This window comes from Callithrix jacchus, chromosome 11, assembly GCF_049354715.1.
Source record: "Callithrix jacchus isolate 240 chromosome 11, calJac240_pri, whole genome shotgun sequence".
NCBI lineage: Eukaryota > Metazoa > Chordata > Mammalia > Primates > Cebidae > Callithrix > Callithrix jacchus.
In genome coordinates, this window is record NC_133512.1 from 74,182,983 (window position 1) to 74,207,537 (window position 24,555).

At 37.6% G+C, this 24,555-nt stretch overlaps 1 protein-coding gene across 7 annotated transcripts in view; it reads right to left on the reverse strand.

Annotated features, from left to right (window-relative positions):
• RELN (reelin) overlaps positions 1-24,555 on the reverse strand; it is a 559,409-nt gene that overhangs the window by 436,165 nt on the left and 98,689 nt on the right. Inside the window, exon 1 of one of the 7 annotated variants that reach the window (XM_054237378.2) lies at positions 6,094-6,295. The exons of the other annotated variants lie outside the window; for them this stretch is intronic. The gene's annotated coding sequence lies outside the window, so the exon portion shown is untranslated. Of the gene's footprint in view, positions 1-6,093; positions 6,296-24,555 lie in introns of those variants that run through there. 7 annotated transcript variants of the gene reach the window in all.

Consider the following 24,555-nt stretch of genomic DNA (forward strand, 5'->3'; position numbering starts at 1 on the left):
CTCTGTTCCTTTCACTATCATGCCTTTTTATTTTTTACCCATTTCCCTTTTAGTGTTTTCACCTTTCAGATTCTCTAATTGATGGTTCTCACTTGTGTCTCCAGTGAATGTAAACATGATAGGACTTCATTACTTTATTTTCATTTCTACTGACAAAAAAAATTTAAATTTCATGCCATAAACTCTTTCTCTAAAGTCAAACATATTGAAACAGAAAGCTGAGAAAGAACAGAAATCTAATCCTTGGATATCCATTGCCAGCCAGGACAGTCTTCCAGCAGTTGGCAGACAGAAGCAGATGGTCTAAAGGTTGATAAAAACACTTGATTTGTTGCAAAATAGGCAGGAAATCAGAGAATGGACATGGTTCTTCTCCCAGTAGAAGAATAGAAGCATTACTTAGGGAGAGCTACATACTGAAGAGTGACCATCTAATCAAGTTCATCTCAACAGTTACTGGGGGTCAGAATATCCAACAGGCTAAGCAGCGGGAGAGCTGAAACAGGCCAAACACCAAGAGGGCAAAAGGAAGAAACGCTTTAAGAAGTCAGTTATCTACTATTCAGACAATAATGCTCACTCAGCAAAAGAGACTGAAAAGAATAAGCAGCAATGTGGGCCACCAGTAATGATCAGCTTGGCAACTCTGAAAAAAGAGGCAGATCATTTTGAGTGAAGGTGTCAAGATGCTTACGAATCTAACAAAGACATGAAGCATAAAAGCAAGAGGAATAATTATAATCATTATAGTATCTACCCAAAAGACAATTTTGACACATGCACCATGTGAAAGAAGCATAGAATGTTAGAGCTAGAAAGGGCCTGGAAGCATCTGACCTAATCTCCACCTTTTACAAGTAAGGAAATTGGGGCCCAGAAACATGAAGTGATTTGTCCAAGGTCACAGAGGTCATTAGTGAGAGAGCAGGGACTGGAACCCAGGTCTCCAAGGACCAGGCTGTTATTCCAAAAATCCTGTATCCCTGCAATGGGAGTAGTGTTTCAGTCTCACATCAGTTTTTCTTAGCCACATCTTCATAAGACACTAAGCCTTGGAGCTTTGAGGAAGAGTTTTATAAAAAACTTTGGAATGGGGCTTAAAGAGAGGGCATCCAAAGGACCACAGTTGCATTCAGGACATTTCCTAACCTGAATCTCCTCTGAGATTAGTAAAATGAACATTATTAGCCCCATTCTACAGATGAGGAAGTTTCACTCCAAGACCATATAATGGAATCACATCTTAAGTTTCACGTGAGATAAGTCCTTGCGATCAATATTTTTTAAGAAAAAAAATCCTCTAAGTTTTGCAGCAATGGAAGAAACCACTGTTTTGTTGGCAGAGCACCAAATTAGGTAGCAGTCCTTCAGGAAGATGACATGTTATGCAAAACAAATGGATCTTTAAACAATAAACTTACACCCAGCTAGGGGATGCTCACACTACTGGAGCCAGGCAAGAACTCAGACAAACTGAAGGAACAGTAGATTCACATCTTGCTTTTCAACTTCACTCAGAGGAATGTGCTCTCTGGGTGGGCAGGTGGGTAGGATCACTCACATCATTTACTTTTTACTCTTCCCTCTGTCTCTCTCAGCCACAACTGAATACTCATAAACACATCTATAATGCAATTTTAAGTTACTAGCCCAAGTTCACAAGGCTAGTGTCATCTTAGCACCATATGTATGTGGTATGATCAAAAAGTTAATAAAATGTGTTTTTATTGCAGTAAGAATACTTAACATGAGGTCCACTATTTTTTTTTGAGACAGAGTCTCATATTGTCACCCAGCCTAGTGTGCAATGGTGCAATCTCAGCTCACTGCAACCTCTGCCTTCCAAGTTCACATGATTTCCCTGCCTCAGCCTCCCGAGTAGCTGGGATTACAGGAGCACACCACTACACCCAGCTAATTTTTTGTATTTTTTTAGTAGAGACAGGACTTCACTATTTTGGCCAGACTGGTCTCAAATTCCTGAACTTGTGATATGACTGCCTCGGCCTCCCAGAATGCTGGGATTACAGAAGTAAGCCACTGTGCCTAGCCAAGATCTACCCTCTTAACAAAATTTAAGTGCACAGTACTGTTAACTACAGGTTGTACAATGCTCTGCAGCACACCTGCAGAACTTACTCCCCTGTACAACTAAAATTTTGTATCTGTTGAACAGCAACCCCTATCTCTCACTCCTTCTAGCCACTAACGACAACCATTCTATTCTCTGCTTCTATGAGTTTGACATTTTTAGATACCACATAGAAGTGGAATCATACAGCATTTTCTTTCTGTGACTGGTTCATCTCGCTTTGCATGACGTCCTCCAGATGAATACTCCAGGTTCATCTGTGTTGTCACAAATCACAGGATTTCCTTCAATAACAACCTAACTTTAAACTTGAAGGGACTAAAAAAGGGCAAACTAAGCCTAATGTTAGCAGAACATAGAAAATAAAGATTGGAGCAGAAATAGAGAACAGAAAAACAATTGAAAAAAATCAACAAAACTGAGTTTGGCTTTTTAAAAAAACCCATTAAAAAGTGGGAAAAAGATATGAACAGATACTTCTCAAGAGGAGACATTTATGCAGCCAACAAACATATGAAAAGCTCATCATCCCTGGTCATTATAAAAATGCAAATCAAAACTACAAGGAGATACCATCTCATACCAGTTAGAATGGCGATCATTAAAAAGTCAGAAAGCAACAGATGCTGGAGATGATGTGGATAAATAGGAATGCTTTTACACTGCTGGTAAGAGTGTAAATTAGTTCAACCATTGTGGAAGACAGTGTGGTGATTCTTCAAGGATGTAGAACTAGAAATACCATTTGACCCATTAACCCCATTACTGGATATATACCCAAAAGATTATACATCATTCTATTATAAAGACACATGCACATATATGTTTATTGTGGCACTATTCACAATGGCAGACATGGAACCAACCCAAATGCCCATCAATGATAGACTGGATTAAAAAAATGTGGCATATATACACCATGGTATACTATGCAGCCATAAAAAAGGATGAGTCATGTCCTTTGCAGGGACATGGATGAAGCTGGAAACCATCATTCTCAGCAAACTAACACAGTAACAGAAAACCAAATCCCACATGTTCTCACTCTTAAGCAGGAGTCAAACAATAATAACACATGGACACAGGTAGGGGAACATCATACACTGGGGCTTGTCGGGGGTGGGGGTTAGGGGAGGGATAGCATTAGGAGAAATATCTAACGTAGATGGTGGGTTGATGGGTGCAGCAAACCACCATGGCATGTATATACCTAAATAACAACCTGCATGTTCTGCACACATACACCAGAACTTAAAGTATATTAAAAAAATAAGTAAAAATGACAAATCCTTAGTCAGACTAAGAAAAAGAGAAGACTTAAAAAAAAGGAAATGAAAGAGAAGTCACTACAATTGATGCCACAGAAATAAAATGGGTGAGAGATATTATGAACAATTATACACCAACAGACTGCATAGCCCAAAAGAAATAAATTCTGTGAAACCCTGTCTCTATTAAAAATACAAAAATTAGCCAGGTGTGGTGGCAGGTGCCTGTAGTGCCAGCTACTCAGGAGGCTGAGACAGGAGAATTCCTTGAACCTGGGAGTCAGAGGAACTCCATCCCAAAAAAGAAAAACAAGGAATAAATTCTTAGAAACATACAAGCTACCACAACTGAATCATGAAAAAATAGAAAATCTGAACAGAGCATTAATGAAAAGAAAATTGAATCAGTAATAAAAAATTTCACAATGAAGAAAATCCCAGGACCAGATAGATGGCTTCACTGGTGAATTCTACTAAACATTTAAAAAAGAATACAAATATTTCCTAAATTCTTCCAATATCTTGAAGAAAAGGGGATTTTCCAAACTTATTTTATGAGGCAAGCATTACCCCGATACCAAAGCCAGACAAAAAAAAGTATTACACTAAAAGAAAACTACAGGCCAATATCTCTAATGAACATAAATGCAACAATCCTAAAACAAAATGCTAAGAAACGTAATTCAACAGCTCATACAGGATAATATATCATAATCAAGTGGGATTTATTTTGGGGAGGCAAGGATAGTTCCAACAAACACAAATAAACTGATGTGAGATATATATATATATACACACACACACACACACACAAACACACACATATATATAAGTAAATATATAGCACATTAACAGAATGAAGGATGAAGATCACATGATCATCACAATAGATGCAGAAAAAGCATATGACCAAATTCTACATTCTTTCATGATAAAAACTCTCAACAAAGTACAGAAGGAATTTCCTCAATACAATAAAGGCAATATATAAAAATTAACACAACTAACATCATACTCAATGGTGAAAACCAGAAAGCTTTTGCTCTAAGATCAGGAACAACGTAAGGATGCTCACTCTCACCATTTCTATTCAATATAGTACTGAAAATGTTTGCTGTGAAAGGCAGAGTATGGGAAAACCTTCATTTAGAGTCAAGGTACTTTGACATAACACCTAAATATGATATTTGAAAGCCACAGAACCTTGATCAATTTACCCAACCACTTGATTTCAGTTTATCTGCAAAATGAAGTTATTACTAATCTTTTATTGATACTATGTTACATGGATCACATGGAATAATGCTAGTTAAAATATTTTGTAAACGGACAGCCATAACAAAAGCAAGAATTATTATTTTAAAATACCAGTTTCTGTCTTTGAACTAGTCTTGGAAACGTGATAAGATCCCCAGCCTATTACTAAGCAAGCAATGAGGACGATGTCACCATATATAAAAGAGCACTACAATTTTAATACAACAAAAACCCAGAAAAACAGCAAAACACATTTGCTTTGCCTTTCTGGTTCTCCCAAACCAAGCTAAGATGCACTTTTGGGACTTGCTTTGGGGCATGCCTGACAATAAGCATGAGCTGACTTCTCTTTAGGGATGGATGTAAATCATTTTGGTAGCCAAAATAAATAACTAAGTGGTTATTTTTCTTATTTTTGTAATACAAGTCAAAAGAATAGGTGTAATTAGGATCAATAATCAGGGCATCCCTATCGGAAGTATTTTTATAACATGTACTCCAAAATGTATGTCTTTATTTTATAAGATAATGCACTACTTGATATACTATTATGTGCATTACAAAACATACTCCAAATTAGAAATCCTAAAAGGATGAAATAATAAACAATATACAGTTAGACGTTCTAATATTTTCTCTACATCATCCAGTGGATCATCCTGTCTGCTCTCTATCATGGCTACACGAGCCTGTCCCTACCCCTGACATGCACACTCTAGAGACACAGATTTAGACAGTGCTTTATTCGTTAATTAATGAGACATGGAATCATTAGCTATCCCTATGTACTGCCCTAATAGATCAATATGTTTCATGGATTAAACACCACGAGATATGTAAAATGTGGTTGTATTGTTTAAAATTAAGTAACCCTAACCAAAAATGAGAACTGTTAACACTGAAATTAGATTACTTCCATCTCACAATCATCACTTAATAGATTTTACATGAGTTCTGCCAACAGCTGAATAAGTGACAGTTAATATTTGCCTGAAGCAATTTAAACATTTCTGCATGGATCTTGTTACAAAATAAATATTATTTATGCGCTCTTAACCCTGTGCAGAGTGCAGTCAAACCACGAGGCAGTACCTTCCTTTAAAAAAAAAAACTCAATAAACCAGACCATTTATATTTCCCAGTTTGATAATAGTCCCCCAAAATGTCAACCCCTAAGAGAAAGATTAGCTTATTATATTACCTTACTAAAAACAAAACAAAAAGTACAGGTTATCTGTCCTTGGGGCATAAAAATATGAAGTCATAGAAGATTCCATGCTACTTTTTGTTTTGGAATACATATTACAAATTATTTTAAATGTGCTGGATCAAAATTGTAGAGTTTTCTACGCAACTATTATACTCACATAAGAATAAAACTTTAAATGCGAAAATCTGAAAATATTTCCTAGAAGAAATATCAGTATTCCTTACATTGAAATAAATCCAAGTTAACTTGGGGGTCAGAATTCTTACCTTTAAATATGCTATTTAAAAAATCTTGCTGTTGTTCCCAATTTAGCTTATTTTCCGCTGTGCCATCCTGAAATTTAATCTCTCCTTGACTGCAGAAGGCTATGATGTTTAGTAATCATACAAGTGGATATACTCTTTATTTCATTTTACAGAATAGTAAGAGAGAGACTTGTGATAAAACAATGTGTACCAATCACAAACTGCCTAATTCACATTCCAAACCAGAGTAGACCCCAGGCAACGCTGTGAAGTCAGCCAAATCCATCCACTGTGTCCTCCCACCTCCCTTTTCAAAGCCTTTTTTCCTCCTGGCGCCAAGTGCCCTCCTGCTCTGTCCAAGTGCTTGACAAAATTCAAAGCTCTATTTTGAGAAGAAATTTGGCCCTTCCCAAAGGCACCCCTAAGGCCACCTCCATGCGTAAGTGGATGGCACTCCATACAGACACGAATACAGAGAGCTCCTGGATTTTCACAATCAAGTGCCACCTGCATCTCTGCAACCCACAACACATGGATCTCTTCTTAATCAGTAAAATAGGATATCGGGAACCAATTTGGAAATTCAGCCTCAAACCCACCAAGCTAAACATTTGGTTGAACCATCTGATATCCAAAGAAAGCTTCCTAGTGCCATGTTAATATTTTTAGGCTTCCCAAACTCTTTGTCTATGTTAAGTCAATTTAAAAGGCAAAATAGTGTTTTCTAAACCTACCTCCATACATAAATGAATTAAATATATTTTGCTAAATTTTATTGTATAGAAAATGTAAAACAAGAAACTCCATGTGAAAACTGTTTTCATATCATTTCAGAATCTTCATCTACTAAGAAAATGTCCTTACTTTAATTATTTGCACCATAAGTATCTCCCAGAATTTAGTGCTAGAGAAAGTCTGTCCATCCAGATCGCCCTTCACTCATCAGACAGAACTATACAACAATAATAATTATCATTTTATTTTGGCCTGGTATGCTATGGAACTCAGAGTTAAATTTAAAACCTCCAGCTATGATTTTGGCTTTGTCTATTTCTCCCTTAGGTCTTTCAAAGGCTTTGCTTCATGAATTCTGAGACTGTGAAACAGTACATATATATGTTATTTAGGATCACTTTTGACTGAATCATGCCTTTTATACTCATTAAATGTTCCTCTTATCTTTTGTAATGATCTTTGTCATGACATTTTATTTCATATTAATATAGCCAAATGAAGTTTTGATACACATTGTTTGCACAGTATCTTTTCTTTCACTTTCAATCTATTTGCATTTCTACTATTTAAAATGCATTCCTGTGACAAGATACATGGGGATCTTGATTTTTATATCCAGTTTGAAAATATATGCCTTTTAATTGGAATGTTTATCTATATTTGGTGTAATTATAGATATGGTAAAATTTCAGTTCATTGCTTTTTATTTGTCTCCTCTGTGCATAAAGGGCTGGGGGCAAGTAATAATCTTACAAAAGTGTAGAATGGGAAGTTTAAAGTTGTTAAATAAGAAGTTGAAAGCGTGAAGAAGGATGTTAACAGGATCAGCTGTGAAGTGATACAATAAATAGGCATCTTAAGCCCCACATTTTAATGTTGTTTTTCCTTCTTCCTTTTAGGAAATTATAAGGATTAAAAACCCACTGTTTAATATTCACCCACTTTTATACCATTTCCAGTGCTGTTCTTTATACCTTTTTAACTTCATATAGCTCTAGGATTTCACCTACTGTCATCTCTTTTTATCTGAAATAATGTTGTTTAGAATTCTCTGTTGTACAAATCTAATGAGAATGAATTATTTCAACTTTCACTTATCCAAAAATATCTTTGTAATTTTTATTTTGAGGATATTTATGATGCCTATAGAGTTCTGGGTTTACAGTTTTTTGTTTTGTTTTTCTTCAATTGATGCAACTCAGTAATTTTTATTGCAACTGGAAAAAATACATCACAGAAACTTTATGGTGGGTCTGGGGAAAAGTGTTATTTACAACAAATGATGAAATGCTTTTTCTTTGGCAATATGATCACATATGAAGAATGCAAAATACAGGTATGGATGTCTTCCAAGCAACACCATCAAATCCCTAGCGTTCAGCTGATTGTGCCTGCTTCCACACTGTTTCCTGAGGTTCATGCGAACATAACTGAACATCATGTGCTTCCGCCATTATGGTTCTTTTTTTCTATTCATGATATTGGCAATTTCATACAGAAAATACAGAAAAAAAGTTTTCTTTTTCTTTAGCAATTTAACAGTGTCATTAGTCTCCTGGCTTCCATTGTTTCTGACAAGAAATAAGCACTTTTATTTATGTGTAAGTTACGTTTCTTCCTCTGGCTGCTTTAAATATTTTCTCTTTAGCTTTGGTTTCCAGTTGACTACAGTGTGCCTAGTTCTGAATTTCTTTGTTTTCTGGACTCCTGCTCATTGCTCTGCAATTAGGAAACTGTCTCAGGCAGAAAACAGGGGTGATCATAAAGCTCACCTTTCCTGTTACACTGCCTGTTGGCCAATATGTAAAAACCCAATTTATTTGGTCCAGTTTTAAGATTGATTATGGTGGGTTGTCTAGTCAAGTACCAGTTGGTTAAAGTGGAAATGCCTCAGGGTTAAATTTAGTGCTCAACTAAAGTAGTTAACTGAATAATTAAGGTATACCTCTAGTTCTTTTTCTATTTTCTTTTTAGTCTTTCAAAAAGAATAAAAGAATGAAAAGAAACAACTTTTCATTCTTAACTTTGGAACTACCTCTTGCAGTTATTTTTATATTGTAAGTAGTTGCTCATAAATGGGGAGTGATAGATTATAAATAAATAATAGCAACCAAATTTATATTTTATGATTTATTCTGTTTTCAGAGATATAATCACTAAAGTGACATGTGGATCACACAATCTTTAACTACCAAGAACGTATTTCCAAAGCAAGAGGCCACATTTGCCATGTTAATAATCGAACAGTCATGGATTTTTAGTTCTCCAGCTTCAGAAGAAGCATGACCACTTTCCTCAGTGACTTGCTTGCTTCCTGGCCCACCGCAGACCATGGAGGGCAGGAGTGGAGAGGCAGCAGTGAGTAAGCTAGTCCATCAAATGCCGACAACAGCAAAGGGTCACAGAGAACTCTTGTGGGAAATATTTTTACTTTAGGCCTCAGGTATAAAGTTTGAAGAGACCAGTATGAGAGAGAGAAGGAGAATAGAAGAACAAAACAACATGTTAGCAACCACTGTTTCACTAATATGGTATCAGTTCATCTTTGGAAGAGAGGGCAATCCCTGCTTTGTTCATTGGTATATTTTAACATTTCTTTATTCCTGGGGACCTGCCAGAGATTTTAAATACTAGAGTCTATATTAGAAATATTACATTCATTTTACTACTATGTAAAGTAAAACAATGAGATATAATTGTAATTATTCACATACTCACTTATTACTTACATTCTATATACAGTATATGAATATATTTTGGACTAACAGATTCCAAATTCCAAACATTTTAACAGACTACATTTTTGAAAAACTGGTCAAATATTAAATATAGATTGGCCCTATACATAACAGATATTTAATGTGTTATTACAAAAAGGTGCTAAATATTAATTGTAATCTTAACAAACCTAAAAGCCTTTTTAAAACTACCAAGTTGATATAAACTTACAACTTACTTCTTAAAGGACCATGGCAAAAGAAAATATACATAAGACTAAGGGATTTTTTTTCAGGCATAGTCTGGAAATGTCAAAGATTGCAACCAGTTAAAACTCAAAACCCTGAATCTCTTTCATAATTGATGAATGGAGATCACCTTGAGACCTGCTAAATGAAATTTCCTTGGAGTAAGATGATTCTGAAACAATTCAAGAGAACGAAATTTCCTTGCAGTAAGATGATTCTGAAGAGATTCAAGAGGCTTAGGGCATAATTCATATTTTAAGCACATGTAAGAGACAACCCCCAGGAGTCAATGCAACATCACATAACAGCCACTTTCCTGCAAGCATTCTTCAGGAAGCATTCTAAAGACAACACAACAACAAGAATTAGAAGTAACCATGATGTTCTTGTTGCAGGGTGGAGATTTCTTTGTTTGATTAAGTACTCCTAAGGGACTATGGATTCTAGCTTCTGTCTTTCACTTTCTCTAACAATTGGCCATTACTGATACTTTTTTAGGATTAACTTGTACAGAAAGATGAAAAGAAAGCATTTTGTTAAGCGATTCAATTAAGATGAAATGTCAGAATATGTCTTTTTTATCCCCTGCAAATACATGTTAGTTTCATCCTGTAAATACACATGTCTGTGAAAGGCCATACGCAGGGCAAGCTCTCACAAGATAAAGATATAGAGCACCAATTTGGGGGTTTACTATATTGTTGAAAGCTCTGAACACACACACAAATGTAAATTATTACTTTCCTCAATCACAGTTACCTCCTGTTCCTCCAAAAGTATTTAATGGTCTCTCCGCTTTTGTTTATGCTTAAATATATAAAGTACAAAATACTATCAAATATAATTATTGGTGTCATTAAGATTTTATTGCTCGTTTCTTCTATTGACATTACTAATACTTTATAATTACACTGAGCATTAATAGGGTAAAGCCTGATGCATGGTTGATTTTATTTGCACTGTGTGAACATGTGACTTACTAATCTCCAGCTAAAAAGTTTAATGAGAGCTCTTTTCAGAAATATACCACGTGATGTTTAATAGTAACTGAAAAAACTCTACTTCAAAATATTAAAAAATTATCCAATCACATGATAAAACATCTATTTTTTTTTAAAAGAGAAAAACCCCGGTTAAAAAGCACTACTTCAGGCTTAAATTTTTTTTTAAGTTAGTTACTCTCACTTATTGCTTTCTCGGTAGAGAAAATGCTAACTCAAGGTCACCAACAACCTCTATGCTACCAAGCCCTATGGATACTTTTCAGGCTTCACTTCACTTAGTTTCTCCATAGCTTTGACCTCCTCACTCCCTCACCTCTCCTGGAAATGCTCTCTTCCTTGGCCTCTGGGATATTCCCCCATGACCCCACCCACACGTCTTCTACCTCCTACCTGTCTCTTCTCAGGGTTGTTTGCAAATTCCCGTTCTGCCTCTCCCATAAATATTGGTACACCTCAGAGTTTAACACATACTTTTCTTCTCCCTTTCCCCTGCAGGGTGATCTCATCTACTTCTATGGCTTCACTTGTCATCTATGGAAAATAATTCATTTCCAAGTTTATATCTCAAGCCACAAACCCCCCCTGAGCTCCTTACGGTTGCATATTGGATGCTTTCATTTTATCCTAACATGTCTGCCTCAATTTATTAGCTCATGATGTGCTCCCCGCCATAGTGAATATCATAGCGTCAGCTTTGACCCTTCACTCTCCTTCAACTCCAGCTTCCAAAATTGTCAATTTCATTTCCCTAGTATTTCTTAAGTATATGCACTTCTCTCCATTCCCTCTTCCACCACCTTGGCTCCACTCTTCTTTCTTTCCTGTATTACTGCTGAGTCTTCCTCCTCCATTCCTGACCTTCTCGACTCAAGTCTCTAGAGCCCAGAGTGATTTTTCTAAAGTGCAAATTCATTATACAACTTCCCTGCTGAAATATCAAGTCCAATTCCTTAGTACGGCCCATAAGACCCTTCAAAGTCTGACTCCAGCTTTATTCTCAGGATCCCATCTTCCATCTCTTCTCCAGCCATCCTAAACTCCTTATAGTTATTCAAACTGCAGTGCTCTCTCCTGCCTCCAGGCCCTTCCTCCATGCCTCCCAGTCTCTATTCCTTCCTTCCATCCTTCCTTCCATTCTCCCTTCCTTCCTTCCTTTCCTTCTCCTTCCTTCCTTCCCCTTTCTTTCTTTCTTTCCTTTTTCTTTTCTTTCCTCTCTCTCTCTCTCTCTCTCTCCACCCCACCACCCTGCCTCCCTGCCTCCCTACCTCCCTTGCCTTGTGGTGCAATCTCGGCTCACTGCAACCTCTGCCTCCTGAGTTCAAGAAATTCTCCGACCTCAGCCTCCAGAACAGCTGGGATTACAGGCATGCACCACCACACCCAGCTGATTTTTCATATTTTTAGTAGAGATGGGGTTTTGCCATGTTGACCAGGCTGTTCTTGAACTCCTGGCATCAAGTGATCTGCCCGCCTTGCCTTCCAAAGTGTTGAGATTACAGGCATGAGCCACTGTGCCCAGCCTGGTCCCTCTTTCTAAAACACCACTCTCTTTCTGATCCTTCAATTTCACATCCACAATTAAGCATTTTTTTTATGACTTAGCTAAGAAGAAACTCTGTCCATCTTGTATCCTTGTAATGTAGGATTTGTTCTTACCCTGACATTTGCACAGCCACTTCACCCTCAAGCTACCACTGTGACTTAGTCAACATTGTATGTTTGGTGTCTACTTTGATAAATATTTATCAAATTGTGGGATATTTATCAACTATTGGTGTTTATCTCCTTCTCCCAACTTCCAGGTACACTTATCTCAGAACTGTTCCTGAGAAGTGGCTCATCCAGTAATGTGATGGAGGAGTCACTGCCTGCTCTAGAAACAAGAGTAGGTCTTCACTAGAGACCTCACCTAAGGCACTAACCAGAGGTGTGTAAATAAGGATCCAGGGACACAGGCTCTGGCACACTGATGGGAATGATTGCAGGACAAAAATTCCTTCTTAGAAAAAGCTCAGATACATAAGAATTACACAATCATTTGTACCCAGGATGGGGGGTGGGATATTAACACACTAAAACTTAGTAAAGAAATAATGTCTAATTTCTTTTCTTGTCTTCAAGTAAGGTAGATGCCCAAAGTCCTTATAAAAATCTCTGTCCAAATGTTTGCCTCCAGCAGAATATCTGCTTCTGACTTCAGACCTAACCTAGATTGATTTTCTATTATTTACCTCTTTCCTGACAAGCAGGCAGATCATCAGAGTTTGGTTCTACTCTCGGCCAATCTTCAAACACCAGATTGGAGTGAAGTCGTAACTCAGGGTTCTACTAACAAAGCGAACCTCAGTCTGAGACCCTAATGCTTATCAATGCAAAGGATAACAGATATGTCTAAGCTATCTTGAATTTCAAGCTATGTGAAAACTATCATTAACTATATCCTCTTCAGACACGAAAAGGAGTATAACCTTATGGTTAAGAGGCTGAGCTCTACAGTTAGAGAGGCCCAGATTCTAATCTCAGTTAATTACCTGTATTATTTTGGGTAGGTACTCAAACTCGCCTAGCTTTAATTTTTACACAGATTATATCTTTCAAAGTATTTTAATAGAACAATTGAGCTAATACACACAAAGTGCTTAACATAATACCTGAGGCAAATATGAGCCACCTTAATCATATTGCTACTGTTCCTTCCTCTTACGTTTTATAAGTCAGGCAGAGATAACTGGAGTTAGCAAGGGTAGAGACAACATGTCTGTTTTTAATGTTCTGATGTTTGAATGAAGTGCTATGGGATTGCCTACCACTGTGAGGGAACCAAACCACACTTTCATATTCCACTGGAGGGAATATGCAAGCTTCCTAATGCCAAAACATTTGTTTCTCATTTATTCAGAGGAGAGAATGACCTGCCAAAACACCAACAACTAGACTTCCTGCAACATGTGAATAGGTCTGATGGGTGTCTCCATTCCAAGCACTGACCAGGCCAGGGGTAGCTAGAACAGATGGCCCAGCCTGCAACATATGCATTTTCATCACTTTTCAGTTTCTCACAGGTGCTGGTGGTGGGTGGGACAACTCCGTGTTTAATATTTGGATAACCTTGACTCCTGTCTTTCCCACAGGCCAATATTCTTTTGGATGTATTTTAATTTTTTAATATTTGACAACTAAAGCACTGGTAGGAAAAATAAAAACATTTTTCTAAAAACTGATCTTGCACATGTATAATCTATGCAGCTGGCCTCTTCCCAGTCATCATTAATTTCCTTTCCCTTGAGCCATTTTTCTCACCTACATATCATTGCAATGTTTGTCAAAATATCACAAAAACTGGTTGAAAGCATTTTCCACAAGCTGGGCTTAATGTGTGTTTAAATAAGATATTCTCCCTTTTCTGAAATGAAAGACTGCAAAAATATGATTATTCTTCCCAACAGTAGCCAAGGCTGAGCCCACTTGTTCTTCATCTCTGTTACTTCCAGACTAAAACAGATGGCTGATTTTAAGAAGCAGGTGATGTTAACATCTACCATCACAAGTAGAAAGGTGGCAAAGCATGCCTAAGTAAAAAAGCTTACACATTCTCAGTGTAATTCATTAGTAGTTTTAATTTAGAACTTGAAAAAAGGTTTAAAACACAGAATAGAATGTTATAAATATAAAAACTTCACATCTTTTTAAATAGCTATTTTTATAGCTATTTAAATAGCTTTTAATAGCTATTTTTGCTATTATTTTAATTTTACCTCACCTGTGATGTAGATCATGAGTCATTACCATTAAAGCTATTTCAAATATGAGAAAACTAAGGCACCAATAATTATAGGCTGTGCATACTCAATGTCTGGTCCATTTGTCTAAATTCAGTGGAAGAGTCCCTCCCTCCATCATCATTATCACCATAGTGGTTAAGAGCACATGAGCTCTGACAAGGGGGACCTAGGTTCAGATTCCTGCTCCTTTTCTTCTTAGCTGTATGACCTGGAACAAGCTGCTTAACTTCTCTGAGTTTCAATTTCCTTATCTAGAGGCCTAAAAAGCACTTAATAAATGTATACCTTCTTTTTTATTTAGACAGAGTCTACCTCTATTGTCCAAGCTGGAGTGCAGTGACAATGGCACAATCATGGCTCATTGCAGCCACAATCTTATGAACTCAAGCAATTCTCCCACCTCAGCTTCCCGAATACCTGGGACTACAGGCATGTGCCATCATGCCTAGCTAATTTTTTCTAGTTTTTGTAAAGATGGGGCTTCACCATGTTGTCCAGGCTGGTCTTGATCTCCTGGGCTCAAACAATTCACCCACCTCAGCCTCCAAGTGCTGGGGTTATAGGTGGAAGCCACCACACCCAGCCTATTTTTTAACCATTTACCAGTTGCTATTAATATAATATTAAAGCATGCCAAGGACTCTTAAACAAACAACACACCCTCACCATCCTTATCTTACTTTAGCTACTGCTCTCTTGTTCCTTTCTTCCAATTCCTTACCACTTATTAAATGCTCAATCCATTGTAATCTGGCTTCTGCTTCTACAAAAACTTGTTTTAACAAGGCCACTGACCACCACTTCTCATTGCTAAATGTAACGAACACTTTTCATTCCTTATCCTTTTTTACCTCATTAGAGCATTTGACCCTGTTGGTCACGTTATCCTTCTTAAAAATCTCTTTGATACCTGTGATAACCCTTTCTCCTGATTTTCTTTCCTACCTTACTATGTCTGCTACTTCTGATTTCCTAGAAACCCCTCTTCCTCCACATTCTTAACTGTAGGCATCATCATTAGAGACAGAAAGAGCTTAAGGCTCATTCTAGTTCAACAAACATGACCCTTTGTGATCTGACCCCTGCTTGGTTCTGCAGACATGTTTCCACAATTAACCACATATTTTTATTTCTGTCCCCCTTCTCTCTGCCCCTTTATGTCATTGACCTACTTCCAGTTCCCTGAATGCATCATGTTGTATCCTGTTTGTCAGCCTTCCAAATGACACTTATTTTTGTTATGTTACTTTTCCTTCCTTCACTTGTCCTTTGGTGTTTGTCCTTCAAAACTCAGCTCAAACATCACCTTATGCTCCAGCCATTCCAGCAGAGGCACCACATTTACAAGTGAAAAAGTAAACTCATCTTGGATGCTCCACCCTCAGCAGATGCCTCATGGAACAGAGACAAGCTAACTCACGAAGCCTTGCCAAAATTAAAACATGAATGAATAAATAATTGTCATTGTTTTAAGCAACAAGGTTTTTAAGCAACAAGGTTTAAGCAACAAGGGTGGTTTGTTAGGCAGCAATAGATACACAAAACACCCCTAATGTTCACTGGATTTTAAGCTCCTCAAAGGCAGCTTAAAATCAAAGTATTTTAAGCTTTGTATTCAAACCGAAGCATCCTTTGGTTCATGAAGTACCAATGAATGAATGAATGAATCAACCAATCAATCAACCAACCAACAAATCAACTAACCAACTAATGAGCCAGTCCATCAATCAAAGCTCCCTAAATGTATTCTTTATACCTTATTTTAATCAAATGATTCTCTGAACCAAAGCACCTGGAAGCCAACAAAATGAGAGAAAAGGAGAAATAATGGAAATAACGAATGCTATGTAAACTGCTGTTTCTGGAGCAACCTTCCAATCTAAATCTTTAGTTCTGATCTCTACTGTAACTACAGTCTCACTTGGGTTTCCTACACATATTTGCTCTTAAGTGTGTCCCTGCTCTTTAACCTCAAAATTCAACATTTACAGACCCTCAAACAAGGACCTATTTGATCATTCTGGCAACATTACTATCACTGTTCATTCTCTAAATCTCAGTTATCTCTCACTGAGATTATTATTTATCTCCCTATCAACATATCCAGGCTCTAGTTCCCATTAATTTGGGTTGGTAACTTTTTTGGTTGTTATATTTATCCTATTCTTTAAAAATCCTCCTGCCCACTGTTTTTTTTTTTTTTTTTGAAAAGATCAACAAAATATATAGACTGATAGCTAGAATAATAAAAAAGAAAAAAGAGAAGAATCAAATACACACAATAAAAAATGATTGGCCGGGCACAGTGGCTAACACCTGTAATCTCAGCACTTTGGGAGGCTGAAGAGAGAGAATCACAAGCTCAGGTGATCGAGATCATCCTGGCCAATGTGGTGAAACACTGTCTCTACTAAAAATACACACAAAAACATTAGCTGGGCATGGTGGTGTGCAGCTGTAGTCCCAGCTACTTAAGAGGCTGAGGCAAGAGAATCACTTAAACCTGGGAGGCAGAGATTGCAGTGAGCCAAGATTGTGTCATGACACTCCAACCTGGCGACAGAGTGAGACTCAAAGATGAAATAAAATAAAATTAAATTAAAATTAAAAATGATAAAGGGGACATCACCACTGATCCCACAGAAATACAAACTACTACCATCAGAGAATACTATAAATACCTCCATGAAAATAAGCTAAAATATCAAGAAGAAATGGATAAATTCCTGGACACATACACTCGCTCAAGACTAAACTAGGGAGAAGTCAATTCCCTGAATAGACCGATAACAGGTTCTGAAACTGAGGGAGCAATTAATAACCTACCAACCAAAAGAAGCCCAGGACCAGATGAACTCACAGCCAGATTTTACCAGAGGTACGAAGAGGTACCACTCCTTCTGAAACTACTCCAAACAATAGAAAAAGAGGGAATCCTCCCTAACTCATTTTATGAGCCCAACATCATCATGATACCAAAACCTGGCAGAGGCACAAGTAAAAAAGAAAATCTCAGGCCAATATCCATGGTGAACATCAGTGTGAGAATCTTCAATAAAATACTGGCAAACTGAATCCAGCAGCACATTAAAAAGCTTATCCACCACAATCAAGTTGGCTTCATCCCTGGGATGCAAGGCTGGTTCAACGTACACAAAACAATCAATGTGACACATCACATAAACAGAACCAATGACAAAAACCACATGATTATCTCAATAGATGCATAAAAGGACTTTGATAAAATTCAACACTCTTTCATGGTTAAAAATCTCACTAAACTAGGTATCTCAAAATAATAAGAGCTATTTATGACAAACCCCCAGCCAATATCAAATTAAACGGGCAAAAGCTGGAAGCATTCCCTTTGAAAACCAGCACAAGACAAGGATGTCCTCTCTCACCACTCCTATTCAACACAGTGTTGGAAGCTCTGGCCAGGGCAATCAAGCAAGAGAAAGAAATAAAAGGTATTCGAATAGGAAGAAAGGAAGTCAAATTGTCTCTGTTTGCAGATGACATGATTGTAAATTTAGAAAACCCCATATCTCAGCCCCAAATCTCTCTATGCTAATAAGCAACTTCCGCAAAGTCTCAAGACACAAAGTCTCAAGATACAAAATGCTTGTTCAAAAATGACAAGCATTCCTATACATTAATAACAGGCAAACAGAGACCCAAATCATGAGCAAACTCCCATTTACAAATGCTACAAAAAGAACAAAATACCTAGGAATACAACTTAAAGGAATGTGAAGGACATAATGGAGAACTACAAACCACTGCTCCAAGAAATAAGAGAGAACACAAACAAATAGAAAAACATTCCATGCTCATGAATAGAAAGAATCAATATCATGAAAATGGCCACATTGCCCAAAGTAATTTATAGATTCATTGGTATTCCCATGAAGCTACCACTGACTTTCTATACAGAATTAGAAAAAAACTACTTTAAATTTCATATGGAATAAAAAAGAGTCTATATAGTCAAGACAATCCTAAGTGAAAAGAACAAAGGTGGAGGCATCACGCTAACTAGCTTCAAACTATAAGTTTACAGTAACCACAACAGCATGGTACTGATACCAAAACAGATATATAGACCAAGGGAACAGAACAGAGGTCTCAGAAATAATCTACACATCTACATCTACATCTCACAATCTACAATCATCTGATATTTGACAAACCTGACAAAAACAAGCAATGGGGAAAGGATTCCCTATTTAATAAATGATGTTGGGAAAACTAGCTAGCCATATGCAGAAAAGTGAGATTGGACCCCTTCCTTATATGTTATATGAAAGTTAACTCAAGATGGATTAAAGACTTATATATAAGACTTAAAACCATAAACATGCTAGATGAAAACCTAGGCAATACTATTCAGGACATAGGCATGGGCAAAGACTTCATGACGAAAACACCAAAAGCCATGGCAACAAAAGCCAAATTGACAAATGGGATCTAACCAAACTAAAGAGCTTCTACATAGCAAAATAAAATATTATCACAGTGAACAGGCAACCTACAGAATGGGAGAAAATTTTTGCAATGAATCCATCTGGCAAAGGGCTAATATCCAGGATTACAAGAAACGTAAACAAATGCACAAGAAAAAAAATCAAACCCATCACAAAGTGGGTGAAGGATATGAACAGACAATTCTCAAAAGAAGACAATTATGCAGCCAACAAACGTATGAAAGAACAGGCTCATCATCACTGGTCATTAGAGAAATGCAAATCAAAACCACATTGAGATACCATCTCATGCCAGTTAGAATGGCGATCATTAAAAAGTCAGGAGACAACAGATGCTGGAAATGAGGTGGAGAAATAGGAACACTTTTACACTGTTGGTGAGAGTGTAAATTAATTCAACCATTGTGGAAGACAGTGTGGCTATTCCTCAAGGATCTAGAACCAGAAATACCATTTGACCAGCAATCCCATTACTGCGTATATACCCAAAGGATTATAAATCCTTCTACTATAAAGACACGTGTACATGTATGTTTACTGCAGCACTGTTCACAATTGCAAAGACTTGGAACCAACCCAAATGCCCATCAATGATAGACTGGATAAAGAAAATGTGGCACATATACACCATGGAATACTATGCAGTCATAAAAAAGGATGAGTTCATGTCCTTTGCAGGGACATGGATGAAGCTAGAAACCATCATTCTCAGCAGACTAACACAGTAACAGAAAATCAAACACCACATGTGCTCACTCACAAGTGGAAAGTGAACAATGAGATGCATGGACACAGGGAGGGTAACATCACACACTGAGACCTGTCAGGAGGTTGGGGGTTAGGGGAGGGATAGCATTAGGAGAAATACCTAATGTAGATGGGTAGAGCAAACCACCATGGCACATGTATAACTATGTAACACACCTACACATTCTGTACATGTACTGCAGAACTTAAAAGTATTAAAAAAAATCCTCCTGCCCTGTCATAGTTCAGAGTCTCATTACCCCATTTTTGTATTATTGTAATAGCTTTCTAAATGCCTTAAAAGCTTTAAATGTCTAACAATTAAAATGCTGCATTGAGATACCTACATTTCCCAGTAATTAAGTGTTCAACCTAAAGTGATTTTATAAATTAAACATTTGATGTCAGGCTAAGTATGCTTTTTAAAAAAAGAAAAAGAAGAAATGGTGATTACTTTCATCACCATTATTCTCTTCCAAAAAGAAATTACATTATTTGTAAGGGTGAAAGTAAATAGATCCTAAAAACTATTTATGTGAAGTGACTAAATATTAAAGCCTATTATTTTATGGGTTTCATTTATGAACAGTGCTATCAGAATAGGTGATCGATGATGACTGTGCTGAGGAAGCGGTTTAAACTCGTTTTTGTTTAAGTCAAAATGAAATAGGCAAAAGGAAAGGGAAAAAACCTGCATTGGAACTCCCTCTCTTTGGTATACATGAGTTTAACCATTGTTAATAGGATAGGGAACTCATTATTCATATCAAAAGGAAATGGACAAACATTTTATGCCTGATAAGATTTTTTTCTTTATACGTCAAATTCTTTAAAGGATATCCAACTGAAAGATAGTCTTCATTGTGGGAAGTTTGGAGAAGCGATTTATCCGCATGCTAAAATCTATCAAAGCTATTTCATGATTCTTTACTAACAAAAGCTAACCCCAATTAGCCTTTTTCAATCAAGGGATTATCTTTCATGTACAAATTAATGCACATCTTGATTTTAAGCAATGGTGAATTATTGCTTTATGTGAACATGAAAGTCATATTGATATTCAGAACAGAAAAAAAAGTAATTCTAATTAAGTAAATCCCATAACATTATAATCTTATCTAGAAAACAGCTATGAGATAAGGATAGCTGTTTGTGAACTAACAATTGTGATAACAAGGTCACCTAAATTTATCAATCACTAATGAAATGTCATATTTTCCAGCCATTGTAAGAATGTATTTCATTGCCAATAAGAATACTATACTCACAATGAATCTGTCTTTATGCTAGGTGCTACAGAGTATATATACTTTTAGGTAGCCACCGCCCTTGAACTCACTTGCTGGCAACCTAGTGAAGATATAAAGTGGACAAGAAGAAATTAAGGGAACAAATAAATACACGTAGCAGGATAATACACAAATAAAAATAAGACTATAAAAAAGACAATATGAGAACCAGTACAAGGTGATTTTCTGTTGCATGCAAATGTTTATATCCAGATTACTATTGAGAGGTCTTTATGAATTAACAGAATAGTTACTTCAAAGCCTCTGCTTGTTCTCATCTCTGGGCAATTTAACTGCCAAGGAAGAAGCATATCTGCCTTAACACGAGGTAGCAGCTAAAGAGCTGAAATACAGTTTGGGGGAATTTAGAAACTACTTTCTCTTCAACTTCAACATTTGACACCCCAGATAGCCTCAAAATTTACACCAATCTTGATGTTGCTGATTAACAGTTACACTGAAGTGAGGATTAGTTATCAACCCTATGATGGGTTAACAGACCCTTGCCATTGCACCTGAAATGACACAGAATGGAGGTTTCTGCTCCTGGTACAGCACACAAGACCAAACCAAAAGATGGGTTGCAGAAGAGAGGGAAGTCTGCATGGATAGAAGGATACTAACTCAAATATTGGCAACTAAAGAGGAAATTATGTAAGGGACATTCAAAGTACAAACAAAAAATTGGGTGTCCTGTGCAACAAAAATTCAAAAGAAAAATGAGTATGGGGTGTAGCATGATGATGATTTGCAGCCTACTCTGCCTATGGCAGATGGGATGGGAGAACTAAACACTGAATGTTATATGAGTAAGAGACTTCTGTGGTCAGACATAAGATCAACATAGTCTAGACAAGGGCATCCAAGATATGTCAGATGGGGAGGAGGCGCTCTGTCTTTGCTTTAATTAAAGTGTTTTGGTGTGTACATGGGTGTTTTGGTGGAAAGGAAGATGGACAGTTAGATTTAATGAAGAAGCACCAGAATTGGGAAAGTTCTTCTATTTCCTTACCTTTGACATTTTCAGAAGAGTTCTAGGAAGAATATGTTCATCACTCATTACATACAGTCATAACTGGGACTGAACTATCCCAGAGAGTTTTGGGGAAACATCTTGGTGACATGGATCAACTATGCTCATTTTGTGCCAGAAGTTAGTGAAAAAACAGTAACCAGCCTCAGACTGCCAGCATTTTTGCTGCCTTACCCTGCCCTGTAGGGGTCCTCTATTGCTTCCAGATATCCCTGGACATCATGAGAGCTCGAACTCATCCTCCAGTCTGTCTCAAAAATTTATACAAATGCTCTTTCCCCTAAATAAAATTTCCTGGTCTGCCAAACTGACATCTGGACCTGAGCTCTTCTATACCAGCTCTTTAAAGAAAAAAAAAATGTATCACCCAAGACCCAAAATCAAGTAAGTATTTACAGAGTGAAGGTATAGAGAGACCTACAGAGGAATCACAAGAAACTACTGTTGCTCTTCCCACCTCACCAGGCATCTTTTTTGTTTGTTTGCTTGTTGTTTCTTTTGAGACAGAGTCTCGCTCTATCGCCAGGCTGGACGGCAGTGGTGTGACCTCAGCTCACTGCAACCTCTGCCTCCTGGGTTCAAGCAATCCTCCTGCCTCCACCTCCTGAGTAGCTGGGACTACTAGCATGCACCACTATGCCCAGCTAATTTTTGGTATTTTGAGTTGAGACGGGGTTTCACCATGTTGGCCAGGATGGTCTTCATCTCTTGACCTCGTGATCCACACACCTCAGCCTCCCAAAGTGCTGGGATTACAGGCATCAGCCACTGCGTCTGGCCACCAGGCATCCTTATTAGCCTCTTCCTACAGATGGGGCTTGGGCCAAGAACCTGAGATTGGCCACTGAAACCCATAGAAAATCCCAAAACTGAATCAGAAACTACTTCAGAGTTTATATTTCCTTGATGATAGTACACTTATAAACAACTTTTGGCACCACCTAATCCCATCTAATCATTTAAAAAGGTTTCTAAGGACCATTTACATAGCATCTTGCTAAAGAGATGGCCTCAAAGTCTAGTAAAGAAGACTCTCTGGCAGAGCCATTACTAGCTTGTCCTTGGCCTTTATAGAAAGTATAAAGATGCCCCCCTCTCCATCAAGGAAGCCCCATGATGCCACAGCTTGGTAATCCATAAGCGTATTCTCCTAAGGTACACAGGCCTGCACCAAAACACAAGACTGGGCAAGCACAACACGAGCCAGATTCCAGTCCTACTTGCCAGGAGGCTTAAAGCACAAACTGTACAACACTGCAAGGCAACACTCTGTTCCCCAGATTCCAACCACTTGCACCACATCTCCAGATGACTCCTGCTGACCCACCCTTATCATCCTGGCTTTCTGATTCTCAGACATTCTCTCTTGGCCTGCTGATCACTGACCCCAACTCATGACCTCAGCATGCCAAGGACTTATGTGCTGCAGCTCCTTGTTCTGACCCTTGTCAACCAGCTCTGTCTCTGATGAAAGAGAAAATGCAGAAGCCAAAACAGCCAATTACCCAAACTTATATTTATCAAGGGTGATAGGGTCCGGAGCAGAGAGACCGTTTATACTATCTTTTAACTGTTCTAAACCCTAAGATCCCAGACTGCTTTAGAACATGAAAACAATCCATACTTCATGTCATATAGGTAAAACACTCTTGCTTTTCTGATATCACACATTTAGGAGGTGATCAGCTTTGCTGGGAGCTTGTGAGCTATGTGGGAATGTTCAGTGCAAGAAGTTAGCCAATTCTACCCACTGAGAGCATTGACAACAGAGGACAGAAGGTCAGCCACTCTTATTCCTCTTTTGGGAATGCTACCAAGAACTTAATGTGTAACTTATGAGCTAAAGTGCACAACTCATGGAAAGTGTGAAAAGCCATATACAATTTTATACTTCTGAGAGTCAAGAGGGTTTAGTGGACCTACTGAAAGGCTACTAGAGGGAAACTCTTTCACTTTTCAGTCACTGTTGAGAGAAATAGACTTAGATGGGGTCAGAGTCCCCCCAACCCTGCACCCCCCCCCAAGAATATACTACATCTTTTCCAGTATTATCTTATTCTTTCCACCCGACAGATTGAGAACAGAGGTGAAGGGCTACACAGGCAGAGACACTGAAACTACAAAGGGGTTTGACATTGTAAATACTAAGAAAGATTCTGTCAGACAAGTAAGTTTTCTACAGTTATCTACAAAGGCTCAAACACTCCCTTGTTAGAGGAAAATAAGACACTATTAAAAGCACCAACCCTAAAATTCTAGCTTAAAACCAGGCACTGGAAACATTTTCCCAACCTCCTCCAAGCAGGTAGCACAACACAGAATTTGTGCCAGCTAAAAGTGTGACCTTTCCAATTCTGATTGAGCTGGCACTTTTAGTGTGGAATTCTCTGAACTCTGGCCAAATAGTTACCACCAAATCAATTATTTTTTCAGTTCTGTG